The 17,983-nt window shown below is 42.3% G+C and overlaps 1 long non-coding RNA gene across 1 annotated transcript; it reads left to right on the forward strand.

Moving 5' to 3' along the window:
- Positions 1–1,224: 1,224 nt before the first annotated feature.
- On the forward strand, positions 1,225–6,370 carry LOC125630230 (uncharacterized). Its single transcript, XR_007354595.2, has 3 exons — positions 1,225–1,330; positions 1,516–1,586; positions 5,943–6,370. It is a non-coding gene; the product is annotated as an uncharacterized LOC125630230 (long non-coding RNA).
- The last annotated feature ends 11,613 nt before the right edge of the window (positions 6,371–17,983 follow it).

Here is a 17,983-nt window from a genome sequence, read left to right on the forward strand (position 1 = left end):
TTCTTACTATATTAGACATAGACTTGCGTGTTCTATTTTATTTCGCTTGGTAATTCACTTTCTCCTGTCTGTTACTACTTGGAACCACTTAAATTCTACTTTCTGTATTGAATAAAATCACTTTTTACTTATTATTTAACCCAGAGTATGTATTAATACCTGGGGTGCGGGGGGCAAACAGCTGTGCATTTCTCTCTATCAGTGTTATAGAGGGCAAACAATTTATGAGTTTACCCTGCATAAGCTTTATACAGGGAAAAACGGATTTATTTGGGGTTTGGACCCCATTGGGAGTTGGGCATCTGAGTGTTAAAGACAGGAACACATCTTAAGCCGCTTTCAATTAAGCCTACCGCTGTTAGGGGACGTGGTTCAGACCTGGGTCTGGGTTTGCAGCAGGCTTGTGGGTCTGGCTCAAACTAGGCAGGGCACTGAAGTCCCAAGCTGCCAGAGCAGGAAAGCAGGCTGATTTCTCCTGAGGAAATAATATGGTCCTGACAGGTGTCCCCATTGTAACTCTGGGAGGTCATTAGCTTGTCGGTAATAGGAAGTTTTGATCTTTGTGTGTCTCTTTCTTTCTGTCTGTTACTCCTTCCAGCACTGCCTGTTGTAGTAATGCTGGGGCTATAGGCACCAAAGTACATGTGTATCTTGACATTAAGTGTTGCACTGGGCTATTGTTAAAGTCCGTGGGAGTGCTTCTCTTTCAGGAATGGCTTGCCATAGATTTTCTTTGCTTTTTGAAGCTTTCTTTAAGCAATCTTAGTGATTTTAACTGCCAATTCGTCTTTGCCATTTGACTGGCTGCAATAGGTTGATGTGATATGAATGAATTTCCATTCCTGGGTAAATTGCATAAACTCTCTGAAAGTAAACGGGGGTCAATTGTCTGAAACTACACTGTTTGGGTCACCATGCCTGCTGAAATGCTTCATTGCTTTACTACTGCAGTAGCGTCTGATAGTTCGTGTTGTTTCCTGAAGTCTGAATAGTAGTCTACCATAATGAGGTAGTGTGTGGTTTGGAATGAAAAGGGCCATTACTGCTTTGCTCCAAGTTATGTTGGGAATGCTGTATATTTTCATTGTCTCTTTCTCCTGCTTGGCCTCACAACTGCTCACTTTGTCTCTGATATCCTTGGTCTTGTTTGGCCAGCATACAGAGTCTTTGGATTTCTAGGGACGTGCTTCTAGTCCAGAATTGCTCTGACGTATTCTTGAGAGGAGGTCTGTTCCCAATGATATGCATGTTATGATTTGACTGCCTTTACATATGATGCTATCTTAGACACTCATCTCATTTTAATAGTTCCAGTATTCTTGAGAGACAGGTGAGTGTCTCCCCTTCTCCCTTTGTGTCTGGCCATCCTCACAGTACAATGGACACAAGTTCTTGTAAATCTTTGTTTTGTATACTTTATTCTTGGATTTTTTCCTGTCCCTGCCTTGAAACAGGCATATATGTGGCTTGGTGGATGCATTTGATATCTTTCTGTGTATTCTGTATTTCTGTCAGGTAGAGGATCCCATATTCTTGTTCAGTTGCTGTATTTTCATGCTGCAAGGCTGCTGTGGATAAGAAGTCAGGTATGTACATCTCAATCTCTTTCTTGTAGTGTTCACCTATATTGTAACATTACTGTTTCAGTAGCATGAGCTGAAGGCAGTTGTGGGCAGTTGCTATTTAGAAATGCTCTCTAGTGGTTTATGTCACTTTCTATGCAAATGGTTTCCTTTCCTTGAATACAATGGACAAACTTTTCACGTGTGAACACTATATTGCAAGATATTACTTTTTAGTTTGGATTAATCTTACTTGCATTGGCAATAGTGACCTTGATGCAAAAGCTACCAAATGTCCCTTTTCTAGGAGTGATGTCCTATGCCCCATGCCCCATTTCACTGGCATCACATTGTATGGCTGTTCTTTGTTCACATTATAGCACTTCAGGATGGGATAGTTGTTCACCAGCTCCTTGATGTGTGTGATGGCTCCATCATGTTAAAGTAACAATGCCCATACAGTTTCTTTGTCGAGTAGTCACCTCAGGGGTTTGCATACATCTGAAAGGCATGGAAGAAATTTTGGCAGATAGGATTCGTAAACTAATAGTCTCTGAACTGATTTAGGTGTGAGTATCTGCTGTACTGATTTTACCTTTTCAGGGTCAGGTCATAACCCTTGGGAGGGCAGCAAATATCCCATGTATGGTACTGCAGTCAATCACAATTTCATCTTGTTTTTATTTAATTTTTGATTTACTTCAATGGCTTTTTCTAGCAGCTAGATGAGACTGTGGTTGTGATCTGCCACAGCTTCTACCATACTGTCTCCATGTCTGTAGACCAGAATGTCTTCAGCCATGACACTGATCCTTGTGAGACCCGTTATAACATCTTGCTATATTTGGCATTTGGTAGTGAGCTCTTTTTAGTGTGTTAAGTTGCTTGGATCTGTGCAAATGCATAGCTTGCCTGGCCTCTCAATGGCTACCATGAGCTTATCCAATTTGTGGGGCTCTGAGACTTTAACATGATGCCTTCTTTTTCCATTTGCATTATTGCTTTACATAAGAATGGTCATGCTGGGTCAGACCAGCGGTCCATCTAGCCTAGTATCCTGTCTTCTGACAGTGACCAGTGCCAGATGCTTCTGTGGGAATGAATAGAACAGGACAGTTATCAAGTGATCCATCTCTTGTCATCCAGTTCCAGCTTCTGGCAGTCAGAGGTTTAGGGACACCCAGAGCTTGCGATTGTGTTCCTGACCATCTTGGCTAACAGCCATTGATGGACCTATCCTCCAAGAAGAATCCATTGTAAATGGCAAGGATTGAACCCACAGGCACTTACTTACATGCAAAGCACGTGCTCTGCCACTGAGCTACATCCCAGGCATAAACCACATACTTCTGCTGTTTGCACTGCATCAATGCCATTCATTTACTTGCTTCCTCTATATAGTTCATTTTTAACTTGTTTTTCTTGTCTGCAAGCTTTAGCAGAATGATTTCTCTTGCCACAATTATTGCATATGACCCGATAATCAGGGAATTCCAATGATCATCTTTTTCTCAATTGTATTAATGTCTTCCTTTGCATTTTGTGTGTCACCTCTGCTTTGTGTTTCTGCATTTCCCTTTGCATGGATTGTGGTGTATTTTCCTTGTAATTTAATGCTTTCCCTGTGCAACTTGGTGAATTATCTCTGTGTCTGCTTCGCTAATGCTCTGTATTTAGATGTGAGCATGTTCACTAGCTTTACAAATGATAACTCTTGGTAGAGATAGTGTGGGCTTTGTGGCATTCTCATGTGAGCTCCTGCATCTTTTTCCTTATTACTAACCTATCACTGAACATGAGCTCTTACTGTGATGCTGTGGCTAAGGCCATGTCTATACTTACCGGTAGATTGGCACTGCGGCAATCGATGCAGTAGGTGTCGACTTAGCAAGTCTGGTGAAGACACACTAAATATATGGGAGAGCGCTCTCCCATCAATCTGCTTACTCCACCTATCTGAGAGGCGGGAGAGTGTCTCCCATCAACACAGCATGGTGTAGACACTGCGGTAAGTTGACCTAAACTACGTCGACTTCAGTTACGTTATTCACATAAATGAAGTAGCGTAACTTAGGTCAACTTACCCCGGTGGTGTTGACCAGTCTGAAGAGAGCTAATGTGATCCTGGGATGCATAAACAGAAGAATTTTGAGTAGGAGTAGAAAGGTTATTTTAAGTACTGTAATTGCTGCTGGAATGCTGTGTCTAGTTATGGTGCTAACAATTCAAGAGGGATGTTGATAAATTGGAGAGGGTTCAGAGAAGAGTGATTAAAGGATTGGAAAAACTGCCTTATAGTGATTGATCTCTTTGAGTCCATTTATTTAACTTAACAAAGGGATGGTTTGATTAGCCTGTAAGTATCTACATAGGGAACAAATATTTAATAATGGGCTCTTAAGTCTAGCAGAGAAAGGTATAACAGGAAGTGGCTGGAAGTTGAAGCTAGACAAATTCAGACTGGATATAAGGTGTAAGGTTTTGACAGTGAGGGTAATTAACCATTGGAACAATTTTCCAAGGGTCATGGTGGATTCTCCAGAACTGACCATTTTAAAATTAGGATTGGATTTTTTTCTTAAAGATCTGCTCTAGGAATTGTTTTGGGGAAGTTCTATGGCCTGTGCAATACAGGAGATCAGACTAGATGACCACAATGGTCCCTTCTGGCCTTGGAATCTATACAAACTGTATCTGGAGACACGATAGCTAAGGCAGTTTCAGAGAGCAAACTAGCCGGACCAGGGACCAAAGACCTGTCTGCTTGCATCTTATCAGTTGTCTTTAAGGAATGCTCTGCTCACAGGGATGTAGGAAGGGTTACAATAACAACAGTGAGGGCTGGGTTGTGACTAGACCTGAACAGATATACAAGGAGTGTGGGACAACAGAACACAAGCAGTTCCCCCTCCCTCCTCTCTTTAACCCTGTGCAGGAAGCAGGCACAAATGCAATCCCTCCACACTCAGTGTGCAAGTACTGGAGGATCTCATGAAGACCGTGATGTTAGGGAGTGAAGTGGTGCAAGAATGGTGTGATGTTTTGGGGATCACCCAGACCAGGAAGGGGTTCTGTCACTTCCTGCCCTGTAACCAGCTTTGGTTCAGACCCCTGACACCAGTAGGCTTCCCACAACCACAAGGTCTCACCCTGTCTTCCACCACCTGCCTAGTAACTCATTGAAGCATGATGCCAGCAGCCCTTCTGGTCCTAAGTCTCCCCAAATGTGTCCTCCCTGAGTTCTTAACTACTGGATACTTGGACCATTCCCTTCTGGTTCATCACCCCCGAAGCCGTGAAACCAGTTCCTCAGACACCAGCTTCCTTTGGCACCCACACTTCACGCCTGCCTGGAGTTTTATTTAATAGAAAATAAATAACTTCGAAACCGCGACCAATGGGAGCTGCAGGGGTGGCGCCTGTGGGCACCAGGGCAGCATGCAGAGCCTCCCTGGCCACCCATGTGCCTAGGGGCCACAGGGATCTGGTGGCCACTTTATGAGACTTGTGGTAAGTGCTGCCAGGACCCCACACCCCAAGCCCCCTCCTGCTCTCCCCTCCTGCACCCAAACTCCCTCCCGGAGCCTGCACTCCACACCCCGCCCAACACCCCAGCACCCTGCCCCAGTCCAGAGCCCTTTCCTGCACCCCAAATGCCTCATCCCCGGTCCCACCCCAGAGCCCACACCCCCAGCTGGAGCCCTCACCCCCTCGTGCACTCCGAACCACTTGGCCCCAGTCCAGAGCCCCCTCCTGCACCCCAAATCCTTCAACCCCAGCCCCACTCCAGAGCCTGCACCCTCAGCCGGAGTCCTCAACCCTCCACATCCCAACTCCCTTCCCCAGCCCTGAGCCTCCTCCCACACCCTGAACCCCTCATTTATGGCCCCAACCCCAGAGCCTGCACCCCCAGCTGGAGCCCTCACCCCCTCCCACACCCCAACCCCCTGCCACAGCCCAGTGAGAGTGGGGGAGACTGAGTGATGGAGGGAGGGGGATGGAGTGAGCAGAGGCAGGGCCTCGGAGAAGGGGTGTTCAGTTTTGTGCCATTAGAAAGTTGGCAACCCTACTGCCAAGTGACTGTCCCTCAGTTTCTGGATAAAAAAAACCCTCAGACACAAGCCTGTTTTTAAAAGGCTTCTTCCTCTTTTCCCCCCTCTCAGTCTCATATTCAGAGTCTGGAAATCCCCCTATAGAACAGCATAGCCATTTTGGTTTTAAAATACCCTCCATGTTGTTTACCATCCTCCATTTTGGATAGCCTTCTTGTTGTCCTTTTGTTTCAAATCTGGCTCCTTTTTATCTGTTACTCATTAGCCCCGTTGATGTTTGAAAGCTTTGGGTTAATGTGTTTGGTAACTGCTGTTAAATTCTGCCCAGATACTGCTGAAAAATCTGTCCAGCAACCAGAAAAGGCAGGAAAGGACATGTGACCTTAGGGAAAGTATGTATAAGGACGCGGCTCTGTTAGCCCATCCTAGTGGCAGACTGTGTCCACATATCATCAGATCAAGAAAGAAGACAGAAGACCTGCCTGTGACTTACCATCATGAGCCTGATCCTGTTGTGATGTGGCTACTGGTCAGCGAGTTCCTGATTCCCAGCTCCTGGTTTCTGTGGAGGTTCCTGGCTCCCGAGTCATGGTTCCCGGTCCGACATCCTTGTTCTTGCACAGAGACAGTACAGTAGTAACCCTTTTGTGTATTTGAAACACTTCATTGTGTTGATTTCTGGGTCCAGACTTCAAGCCCTTTGTATTAAACCTTCTGTGTCATTTTGTGATAATAAATTCCCTTTGTTTAAGTTTATATTGTGGTAATAGAGTTATTGGAAGGGGAGGTGGGTAGGGCGAATACTGACAGTTGATAGATACTGAATAAGGAGGATGAACCACAGTAGGGAGGGGTCCTATTACTTTGGATTCAAAGGTGATCTGTGTTAACAGTTCCAATCTGTCTGTGTAACACCCTCTTAATTTAAGAGCTGGGATGTCTCGACACTTTTCTATTAATTCTAATGGTCCACCATTGTCTCTTTGTGGCTGGAAAATGGGTCATTTCTTGCAGCCAGTTTTGTGGAACTACCTGGTTTGGGAGGCACCCCGTCCCTGCTGTGACGTAATTGAAATTGTAGTACACAGTATGAGCACAGTTTTCTATATAAATAAATACATAGATTCATAACCACAGTCTGAATACATATGTCATAATGACCATTAAATTCAGAACATTACAAGCTTCCATAAAAGCATTTACTTGATACACTTTTGTAGTACAATAATACAGCATGCAATCAGTTGGTTCAACTGCTCATTTGTGGGGTTTATACCTTCTGTGTGCCCTGGGGGGTGTCTGGACCCTGATTGTCACAGATGGTCAGAGGGGAAAGTGCCCTGAACCCTTTTATCGGGGTTTAGCAGATGCAATTCCTGTGTGCGCTCCCCCAGTGTCACTAGAGACAGTGGTCCTGCCTCAGGCACAATGCCTCTGGGGAAAACTGCTATTGTGCAGCTCCTCCTCATCTCCCAGGGCGAGCAGTGGCGTATAGTCACACCATGACCAGTGATTGGTGCACCCTAGTGCTTTAAGAGAACTGACCAAGTTGCTCTCTGACCCACTGATGTGGATCTTTAATCAGACTTGGAATACTGAGGATGTTCCAAAGGACTGGAAAGAAGTGAATGTTCTGCCAATTTTTGTAAAGGGTAAATGGGATGACCCAAGTAGCTATAGGCGAGTTAGCCTGACATAATGCCAGGCATAGTCATCAAATGGCTGATATGGGATTCAATCAGTAGACAATTAAAGGATGGTATCATAATTAATACCCAGTAAGCGTGGTTTTACAGAAAATATATATTATCAAATTGTTGGATTTTTTGATGAGATTACCAGTTGGTAATGAGCTTACAAGTAAAGGTAACTATGTCGATGTAATACTTGGACTTCTTAGATGTTTGTCTTAGTAGCACACACCATTCTGATTTTAAAAATAGCACTGTACAAAATCAACATAGCACATATTAAATGGATTAAAAACTGGCTAACTGACAGTTCAACCTGTAATGGGGAATCATCAGTGAATGGGTGTTTTTCTAGTCAGGTCCTACAGGATTTTTTCGTGGTCTAGTGCTATTGATTATTATTGACCTGGAAAAAAATAAATGCAGCTCAGACTAGTTGATCATAATGGTCCCTTCTGATCTTCACATGTATGAATACCTGGCTTGAAGCACCCAGTGTCACAGGTTTGCTCCAGAAGACTGAGGTCACTTGTCTCCTTCAGACGCTGAGCACAAGGCTGATGCCTGCAGGTTGGTGACTATGTCTTAGAGGCTTCTCATTTCACATCCCCTTTATGAGAGGAATAACACTAGTTTCTATGTGCAGTCCAGATACAACGGCCTCCCCCACTCATCATCTCACAGTGTGATGGAGACCCCATTTTACCATGTCTAGCACCCGTAAACCCCTGAGGCTGCCCTGTTCATTTCCCAGCATGGGTCAAAACCTTCAGCCTCCAGATGTAGCCCCAAGAATCATCTTTACTCCATCTACTCTCAGATTTGGACTGCAAGCCCCAGAGTACCTCATATGCACTAATAGCCAGGGGCTTCTGCCTCTTTCTCTGTGGACATAGGGAGGGAGCTTTTCCTATTATGTGTGGCTGCTCTGATTTGGTTTTCCTTTGTATCCAGGCCTGCTGCAATTTTGTAGTTTTCTCATTGTAACCCAGGGAAAGTCAAATCACTAAACACATCTCCATTCATTTCCATATGCTAGGGGGTCAGAAATCTGGGATGCTGCCATGATTATTGTTTTCTCTCTGTTTTTTTTAAATAATCCTAGTTTCTGATTTCATGTACCTTCAGGAGTCGACTCACTGCTGACACCATGTTCTGTGTGCAAGCATAAACAGACAGTGCAACATTCAAGCTTTATTCCTCCCTCCACCTATGCTGTTCTTCCTCATCGAAGGCTTCCTGGAGGTAGAGATCTCTAAGGTCACATCTTCACTGGCAATGTTAAAGGGCTAAACCTTGCAGCACTCAGGGGTGTGTTTTTTCACACCCCTGAGCAAGAAAGTTGCTGCGCTGTAAAGTGCCAGTGTAGACAAGCCCTTAATTCCTACAATAATATTATAGCACCTCCTTTTGAGAAGCTATTCATCATTAACCCCTCCAGCTCTTCTTCTTTTTCCCAGAGAGATAGTATCCAGCAATACTGACCCTGGGTATTTCAGCTCTAAGAATTACCAGCACCTACCACCACCCTCAAATCCCACTGGGTCTTAATCTCTATGCCTTGGTAATACTTCTAGCTCCTATTGTTTATTTCCCATATTCCTTGCTCTTGTGTATAAGCAAACACTTTAATGTGCCTCTTTTCTTATTTTTAAGTGTATGGTAATTGTATTGTGTTTAATAAACGGATATTGATTTTACATGCATTGTATCTTAATCAATTGCCTAGTTACTCAGTTTAGGGCACTTCATCTACACTGGGAAATGTGGGGCTTTTCTAAAGTTTTTCTAACACTTCTGTTTGGGTGTAAATATCCATTATATGCAAAGTCTTCTGTGTCAGCTCAGAGTTGTCTCAATTTCCTTGCAAATACTCTGCAGATGTCAGAGTAACATACTGCTTAACAAAACTAATAAGAACAGACAAGTAACCACATCCCACTGCACAGACTTCAACTGTTGCTTGTTGTGTTTTAAGGCTTGGTCCCTTCCCCTGCCTGTGCCCCTGGTGCACTGCCTGGTGCAGGTAACAAATGCTTCATTGCTGACCCAAGATGGTGTGAAGGCCCCTGGCTTCAATTAAATGGAGCAAGAGGAAGTAAATAAACCACATGGGGCAGGGCATTAAATCACTTAGGTGCAGAGAAGAACCAAGGAGGTTCAGAGGTGGGCTGTGTGCATTTGCATGCAGGCTGCAATTTAATATTCTTACTGCAAGTTAATGACAACTGCAACTTTGTAGCCCTCTGACTCCTGGTTTTTTACATTCCCATTGCTGTCCCCTATAAATTAATGCCCCCCGCTTTCCTATTTTGTTTTACTGCCTTCATGCTGTTTTCCTTTATTTCAAGGAGTCAGTTTGAAGGACTCTTGATGCATCTGCTGGTTTGGTTTACAACAAGGGATGGAATGAAACAAGGGGTATGGATGTTGTGAACTATTTTTATAGCGTATTTGTTTTTTCACACTGGCACTAAACTTTAGCATCACCAGCAGTAGAACCTGAGCCAGGGGACCTCAGCTTATTTGATCTAAAATTGGCTTTCTTGCTTGTGCTCCTTAACAAAGACTACAAGAGTGAGTGTTGCCTGCCGCTGTCTGTGGTGTTTGTGCACATATATAATGCATATATCTTTGCACACATTGTGTGCATGTGTGTCGTGTCCACAGTGTGTATTTGTAATGAGTGCAGATATGTAGGATCCACCGGTATAATAAGTAGCGTGTCATGTAGGTGTAACTGAACTGTTCGGAAAACCAAAATTTTTCCTGTGAGAAATTTTAAATGAAAAATCTTCATTCAAAATTTCAGTCAAAAAATATCAGCTTTCCTGTGGGGACTCGCAGACTTATTTGCTTTGTATCAACCTTTTGAAATACAAAGAACATTTTTGTTGTCTTTTGTTTCAGTTCAAAAGACAACAGTATAAATTGAAACAAAATGAAAAATGGTCATTTCAAATGACATTTTGAGATTTTAAAAAATGAAAACTTTTAAACCCCAAAACCACATTGAAATGCCATTTTAAGTTGAATCAAAACAAAAATTTTCATTTAGTTTTGAAATGTCATTTCAAAGTGAAAAGTTTGGCTTCAGTATTTCCTGCTGCACATTTGTGGGCGCGTCTATGCAGGATGTGTGTTCAGTATTTTCAGGTATTGTGTATATACTACATAGTATTGTTTCATATTCTCTGTGTGTATATAAAGTCTGCTGCAGTTTCCACGGTAAACATCTGATGAAGTGAGCTGTAGCTCACGAAAGCTCATGCTCAAATAAATTGTTTAGTCTCTAAGGTGCCACAAGTACTCCTTTTCTTTTTGCGACTACATAGTACATAACTGCATTTGTACACCTATGTTTGGGTTGTATGTGCAATGTGTGCACAAAGGTACAGCGAGTGCATGTAAGTAATATCTGTATGTATTTGAGTGCTGATATATTCACATAGGGTGTATTTTTAGTGTGTATACATGATTGTTACAGTATTGCCAACTCCAAGATTTCAAAAATCATGAGTCAGGACTCAAGAAGCCACATGATTAGCAAAATAATACATTCTGATTTCCTTTATTCGCCTTCTGGTTTTTGAGCCTTCAAGGTTCACATTTTCAGACTTTTCTCTGCAATTATGATGACTTGAGAGCTAGAAGCTTACTTTTTTTAAAAAAGAACACAGATTCTCAGGTAGTCATTTGACTCCAGAACCAGGGGCTTTGAGAAAACCCCAAAATATTTATGAGACTTGCAATAAATTCCTGAGAGTTGGCAATGATGTTTTGTGTGTACGTGAGCATGTATTGTCTGACCTTGTGTTTACATGTACGCTAAAATATACTTATACTTTGTGTTTGTGGACATTCGTAATGTAGGTATATGTAATGTATCAACATTTTGTGTGTGTGTGAGAGCGTGTGCATGCATATTGAGTGTATGGGTTGTGTGTACATTGTGTGCACATGCAGTGTGTCACTGTTCAATGTATGTAGTGTCCATTGTTTGTTTCCATGTAGTATGGATGTGTGATTTATGCACATAAGTGTATATGTGAGTACGCACTATGTGCATGCATGGAGATTGTGTATATATATATATATATATATATGCTTATGAAATCTGTACATATAGTGCACATGCATTTGCATTAGAGTGGGTCCAAAATTTTCTGACAGAAAACAGAAGTGAAATATTAAAATTTGGGGTGGTTTGATGCAAATCAAAATGTTTTGTTCAATTGACCCACAATATTTTGAATCTGTTCCATAACACATTCAAATGCTTTTCCTTAGCAGTGCATTTGCCTTATGGGAGTTGTAGTTTCAGCTCCTGTTCTCTCTTACGGGCTCGGCTCCCTAATAGGCTGCTTTTCCCACAATCCAGTGCAATTTTCACCTGACCGCGCTCTGCCTGGTGCATCATGGGAGTCGTATGACTCTGGTTGCATCTCGTGTGATGTACTCTGCCTAGGGACCCTGGCCCATAGGAAGAAATAGGGACAGCAGACTCCCAAACTACAGCTCTCATGAGGCAATGTGCCACAATTTAGAAAATACAGTTTAATGTTGAAATTACTTGCAGTGAAGTGTTTTGGGTCATTTCAACAATTAAGCATTTCGGAATGTCAAAATCTTTTGTTTTCCATTCCATAAAAAAAATGAAATTTCAACTGTCCCCCAATTTAGGACATGTTGAAACGTCGGAATTTCCCATGGGACGGAAATTCCAAATTTTGCAGAGCTTCAGTGTGTGTGTGCACGTAGTGTGTGTGCTTGTGCTCATGTATTGTGTGTATGTGCAGGCATATCGTGAATCCGTAAGGTGTGTGTGTGTGCAACTAGAGCATGGCTATATATTGGGCGTGGTTTGTGTTTGCACATTCAGTTCCTAAGCTGGTGTAAATTGGCAAAGCTCCACGGACTTCATTTGACTCCACTGAGTTCTGCCAGAATGGTTTGCGACCTGGAGAACATGTTTACAATAAGAAATTCAATCTGTTTAGCTTATTATGTTCTATACTTGCCTACCTAGGGGTTCTTTAGTCGAGCAGACAAAGGCATAACAAGACACAATAGGCTGTAGTTACAGCCAGCACAATTCAAACTGGAAATAAGGTGCAAGTGTTTAACCATGAAGGGTTTAACCTTTGGAACAGATTACCAAGGGATGTGGTAATTTCTCCACCACCTGGAGCCTTTAAAGGAAGAATGGATTTTTTTTTCTATGAGATATGCTCTAACTCAACCACAAGTATTGGGCTAGATGCAGAATAACTGGGGGGAAGTTCTATGGCCTGTGTTATGCAAGAGATAAGACTAGATGATCATAATTATCCCTTCTGACCCTAGAATCTATTTATTCATGATTGACACCAGCTGAGGAGCTGACCCCATAATGACTGTGAGCACGGCCTGCGTATTGTGGTGTATGATGTGCCTGTGTAGTCATGGTTGAGTGTATTCCTTGGGATTGTTTCTGTGCACATGCAGAGTGTGTTTTGAGTTTCCATGTGTGCAGGATGCGTGTGCTTGTGCAGCATATCCAAGAATCCACAGCAGGGCCCCTCTTGTGAGCTCTGACTCGCAGGCTGGCTGCCAAACATTAACTACAATACTTGCACTTGTTTTTGACAACAGCATGCAGCTTGAGTTTCATCAATTGCTATTTTGGTTTTGAAGTTATGGCAGAAATGTCTCTGGATAGGAGACTGGTATAAGTGGAGTAGCAGATTGACTCTTATTGTGTAATGTCACCTTTCAGTCAGTGGTTGGAATGAGAATGATAAAGTGTCAGTTGCTCTGTTTATTAGACTTCAAGAGAGGTTGCCACCCTAGGACAGTAATAAAGTGTCCAGGGAACTCTGTACCTGGATGAGGTAACCCCAGCTGTTACTGTCAACTTGGGCATTTTTGAACTTGAATTGATTTCCTTCCCCCCCGCCCAATAAATTAGGTCCAGCAGCAGCAGTTGCTGTGTTCCAAGCTGCTGTCTGTGATGATAGATGAGTCTGGCCCTGAAAAGAGAGAGAGAGATACTGGACTCAGCACAACACAGATGTTGCAATGCAGCCAAATTAAGCTTTAATGGGAATGTGCAAGTTGGGTCTTAGTCTGAGTATCTAATGCCTGCCTTGCTGAAAAGCCAGATCAAAATATTAGCAGCTGACCTGATGGGATATACACTTGCCGAAAATATTCTGTTACTGGCTGCAGATTAGCCAGCATCTGATCTGTAGTGTGACTTTCCCAAGTATCTCACAGCCAAGAGGTGAAGATTTAATGGCAAAGAAAAGTTCTAAATAAATATTGATTTCTGCAGTCTTCATATCAACATCGTCTCACAATTTCACATCTTGGGAGATAGTTCTGAAGTGTTACAAGGGCAGAGCATGCTTAGTCAGCAGAAGTGCATCTGATCAACAGCATTCTATAGGAAAAAGCCTAAATATGATACAAGATGAGTTACCAACGTGTGTACAGTCTAAGACACACATGTATTGACATAGATCATGGGAGAAGCTGACTGGTGAAAGTCAAAGCAATAATATATACTTGTCATAAATTGCCAGTAGCGATCAGCTGCCTAATCCAGGTGTTCATTTTAACTAATTGTTGAATAAAATTGTACTAGAAACTGCACAGAGACATTTAATAGTGGCTGCACATGACATGGATTTCTTTTGAGAGGCGGACCTTAGTATTTTTGGCATATTAAAAGGAAGAAGGCTCTTTGGGAAAAGGTCATGGAGGACCCCAGAAACTGAAGGTGGGAAAACTTTGTCAGAAGGTGTAAGACTAGATTGAGAAACTGAAAAAAGTTAATTTTAAGGAATTCACATTCTAGAATGGTGAGCATAGGCAAAGAAACATGTCACAAGTGTTTAGAGGTCTCGTAAGGGACAATGTTATTTAGTTTATTTGTATCAGGGCCACCATCATGATATTGCAGTGCATCACAGAGCTTAGCAGGAAAAATTGTTGGTGGCAACTGGCACAAATTCAGGCTATCCTAGCTTCTGCTACCCCCACCGGTTGATGGGATATATATCCCCTTTAGCTGTTACTCAAAATTAAGAAAACAGCAGAGGGGGCAAATATGTCTTGCATTGTTTCCTAAAAACCACCACATTTGTTCTCTGGCAGAACACAATAGGGAGTGAATTTCAGAGCCTATGGGATTCTCTGACGATGTTCTGCTGCCCGGGCAGGTCAATCCCATGGACAGCCAGAGCCTCCTGGTAGAATACAACTGCCACCATGGGGCATAGAGGAGAGGCAGTCTCAAAGATAGCCAGTTCTCAAGCCACTCAGCATTTTAGAAAGGGCAACCAGCACTTTGAATTGTATCTAGAAGTGGACGGGGAGATAAGGCAGAGCATGGAGAACAGGAGTTACTGTATGTCATCATGCCAGCCATCTCCACTTAGGAGACTGGCAGTCTCATCTATTCTGCTCCAGCTGCAGCTCCTGAGTGATCTTCAAGGGTAGTGCTGAGTAGAGAGTATTACAGCAATCCAGCGTGACGGTGATAAAGACATGGATAACAATGTGAGGCCAATTCAGAGAGGAAAGCTCACAATCACCAACTGAAGATGGCAAAATGGCCACTATTGCTATCTGAGAATCCAGAAGCAGTGATAGATCCAGTCAGACTCTGAGATTGTGACCCAGAGAACCAATGGGTGTGAATGCCCCCTCAACAAAGAGAGCAGTCAAAACACCCTTAAATACATCACCCACAAGCCTAACTCAAAGTGTGACCTTTATATTGCAGGGAAAAAATGGAGTATGACAATGAAAGGACTTAGGGACTCAGCTCACAGAAGTGACACTCAGCCCCTCATTCCCCTCCTCCCCTGCCTGGCATGGAGGGGGCCTGCTCTTGTAGGTCTAAACTAGGAAGGATGGTGGAAAGGAGAGTTCTGCTTCTTCAGCAGGTAACCTCTTCTCTCTCTTATACAGAGTCTCTTGCTTGTCCACTGATGTTGCATTGATACTGTATAGTATAAAGAGGGGGTCCCATTTAGTTGCCCACAAAAGGGCGAGGAGGGAGGCAGAGGAAGATTAAATGTACCCAAGATCTGGATTCTCTCCTACTCCAAACCCATGGATCACAAAGTCTGCTGCAACTTGTGCTTCTTTCCCCCTACATGGTTTATACCCCCTACTCTTGCCTCCTCTCTGCCCCTTGGAGTAGCTCACACCTCCATACTGGCCTGGTGCAGTGCTCTCTCACGAGGACTACCCTTGAGGATCATGCAGTAGGTAGCCCTCCAAAAGGAGCTGCCTCTGTGCTTCAGAGAGTGCAGGCCTACAGTTGTGTCTGGCCCTTTCACAGGCATTGGGAGAGTGGACCACTTGCCCTCTTGTGCACTAACACAGAGGGCAGGCACAATCTAGCCCAAACTGCATCTCAGGGATTGTTTTGTTTGTACACACAGAGCTAAACTGATCACCATATATGTGGTTGATAAAGAAATTGGCCAGAGTCTACTCTCAGTTACACTGGTGTACATCCTGAGTCAATTTATGGAGGTAGGATTCCTCCAGAATAATATGTGTAGAGCTGTGAGCACATTCCAGCCCAACGCCTCTTCCCCCTAACCCTCACTGCAGTAGCAAGCAGGGATAATCTGTGAAAACTAGGTGGATATATCCCCACATCACTGATTCACTATTGATTAATGAGGAAGGATTAATTATCCTCCCCGCACTTCTCCTGGTGTTTGTAAAGCTATACTGCCTTTATTGACACAGAGTCGGAAGCTGCTCTACCTTTTCTGTAATGGTCTTTGCTACTTTCCTCTTTGAATTTACTTCACTCTTCACTAGGTAGAAATTGCATTTGTGGTCTGGTTCCTCTAAGCACTTTTGGCAAAGACACAAAAATGCTGATATAGTTTTAAAATTGCAGAAAAGGCAATAGTTAGTTGTGGTCAGGAAGAGGGACAAACTGACGGACCATAGACAAATACAGTTTCCAGACACTGAAAAGCAAAAGGTAGATCAGATTGCTAAGCACAAAATTCTACAAGAAGTAGTATAATCAGAAAAATACAATTGAGAATATACTAGCAGATATACTGTCTCTCACTATGGATGTTTTATATTACCTGTCTATAGCATGGCTTTGCCACTCAGCTGGAGTGAGGAGCAATTTTAGGGGGAAACGTTTCTCATATTACACTTTCAATATTTTGCTATAATGGATTTTCTCCTCTTTATACAAGTGTGTGTGTATGTGTGTATACATACACATTTTGTCAGATAAAATACATATGTACCATAGATATTTCTAAGTGCCGGTCTACCCACAAACTTACACTGTAATAACTAGATTGGTTTGCATTGATAGCTTTTGTTATTTCATTGCAAGCCTGTGTGTGGACTAAATCTGGTAATGGACAAAACAATTTCACACACAAAAAAAAAATAAAAAATCCAAATTTTGAAGTTCGCTTGGTCTTAGTTCAAAATTGAAGAATTTCTTTATTCATTTTTTTAAGAATTTGTGTGGAAAACCTTATTTTGAAAAAATTCACATTTGCCCTATTCCCTCTCTTTTTGCCACTGAGTGCATTAACATGAATTATGTTCAGATTTATCTCACTTTCATTTTTTTGTTTGCTGCTTTGTAACTTTTTAAATCTTCTTCACTGTTAGAAAAGTTGGTGCCAGGAGGAAAAAAAATGAAACTCTCTCTGCTACTTTTAAAGACTTAGAGAGACAGAGTTGTAGTATTTCCTTTTTCCTTTTGCTATTCTGTAACTTTTCTAAAATTGAGAAAGTTTTTAAGAGTTATAGAATGGTAAAAGAGAGAGAAAAATGGAAAATAAGTAGGAAGCAAATAAACAAGCCACAACAAAACCCTAGACATCATTCAATCTACTGCATTCAGTGGAAAAAGTGAATAAAGTGGGGAGGAAGGAGAGTGAGAACAGGGAAAAAACAAAAATGTAAAATTCTGATATTTCAAATTCCAAAATTTTGAAGTGTTTGTCTTTGATGAAAGACTAAAACATTTTGAAAAACCAACATCTTTTTGTGGAAGTTTTTGGTTTTGAAAAAAGACCATTTTTGTTGAATAAAAGTTTCCAGTGAAAAATTCCAATAGTGCAGACACTTACTTCAGCTTCAAAGTGACCTATTTTGATTTATTTTGATTTTGTTTAAGTTGGTTAAGATGAATTAAAATAGGACATTGATTCCAAAATCTAGTAAGACACCTTTGGACTGCCCCACACCACAGAATTATACCAAAATAGCAAATGGTGTGAATTAAAACCAATTTAATTATTTTGGTGCAAGTTTCTGTGTAAACCAGTCCTATTACCATACTTTTGAATGTCATACTGCACTTAAACATACCCATAAATTACAATATTCTCACTCCCTCCTCTGTCCTGGTGTGTTTGTTGGGTGTTTTTTCTTCTTTCTTTCCTTCCTGCTTTCTACTGTCTCTCTTTCAGCTCCCCAGTTTTGGGCTGGTTGTGGAAAGATAAGCACACAAAGCTTATATGAGCTCAAAATTCTCTAAGGGCAAATTCTGCTCTCACTCCCTGTGTAGCCTGGAGTTGCATGGGGTGTAAGGCAGTGCAGAATTAGGTCTAAAGAAGCCTTTTTATCACTGCTTTATAGGAAATGGGTTCTGGAGTCTCCTGTTGGCAGCACACATTCTACA

Source organism: Caretta caretta, chromosome 1, assembly GCF_965140235.1.
Source record: "Caretta caretta isolate rCarCar2 chromosome 1, rCarCar1.hap1, whole genome shotgun sequence".
Classification (NCBI taxonomy): domain Eukaryota; kingdom Metazoa; phylum Chordata; order Testudines; family Cheloniidae; genus Caretta; species Caretta caretta.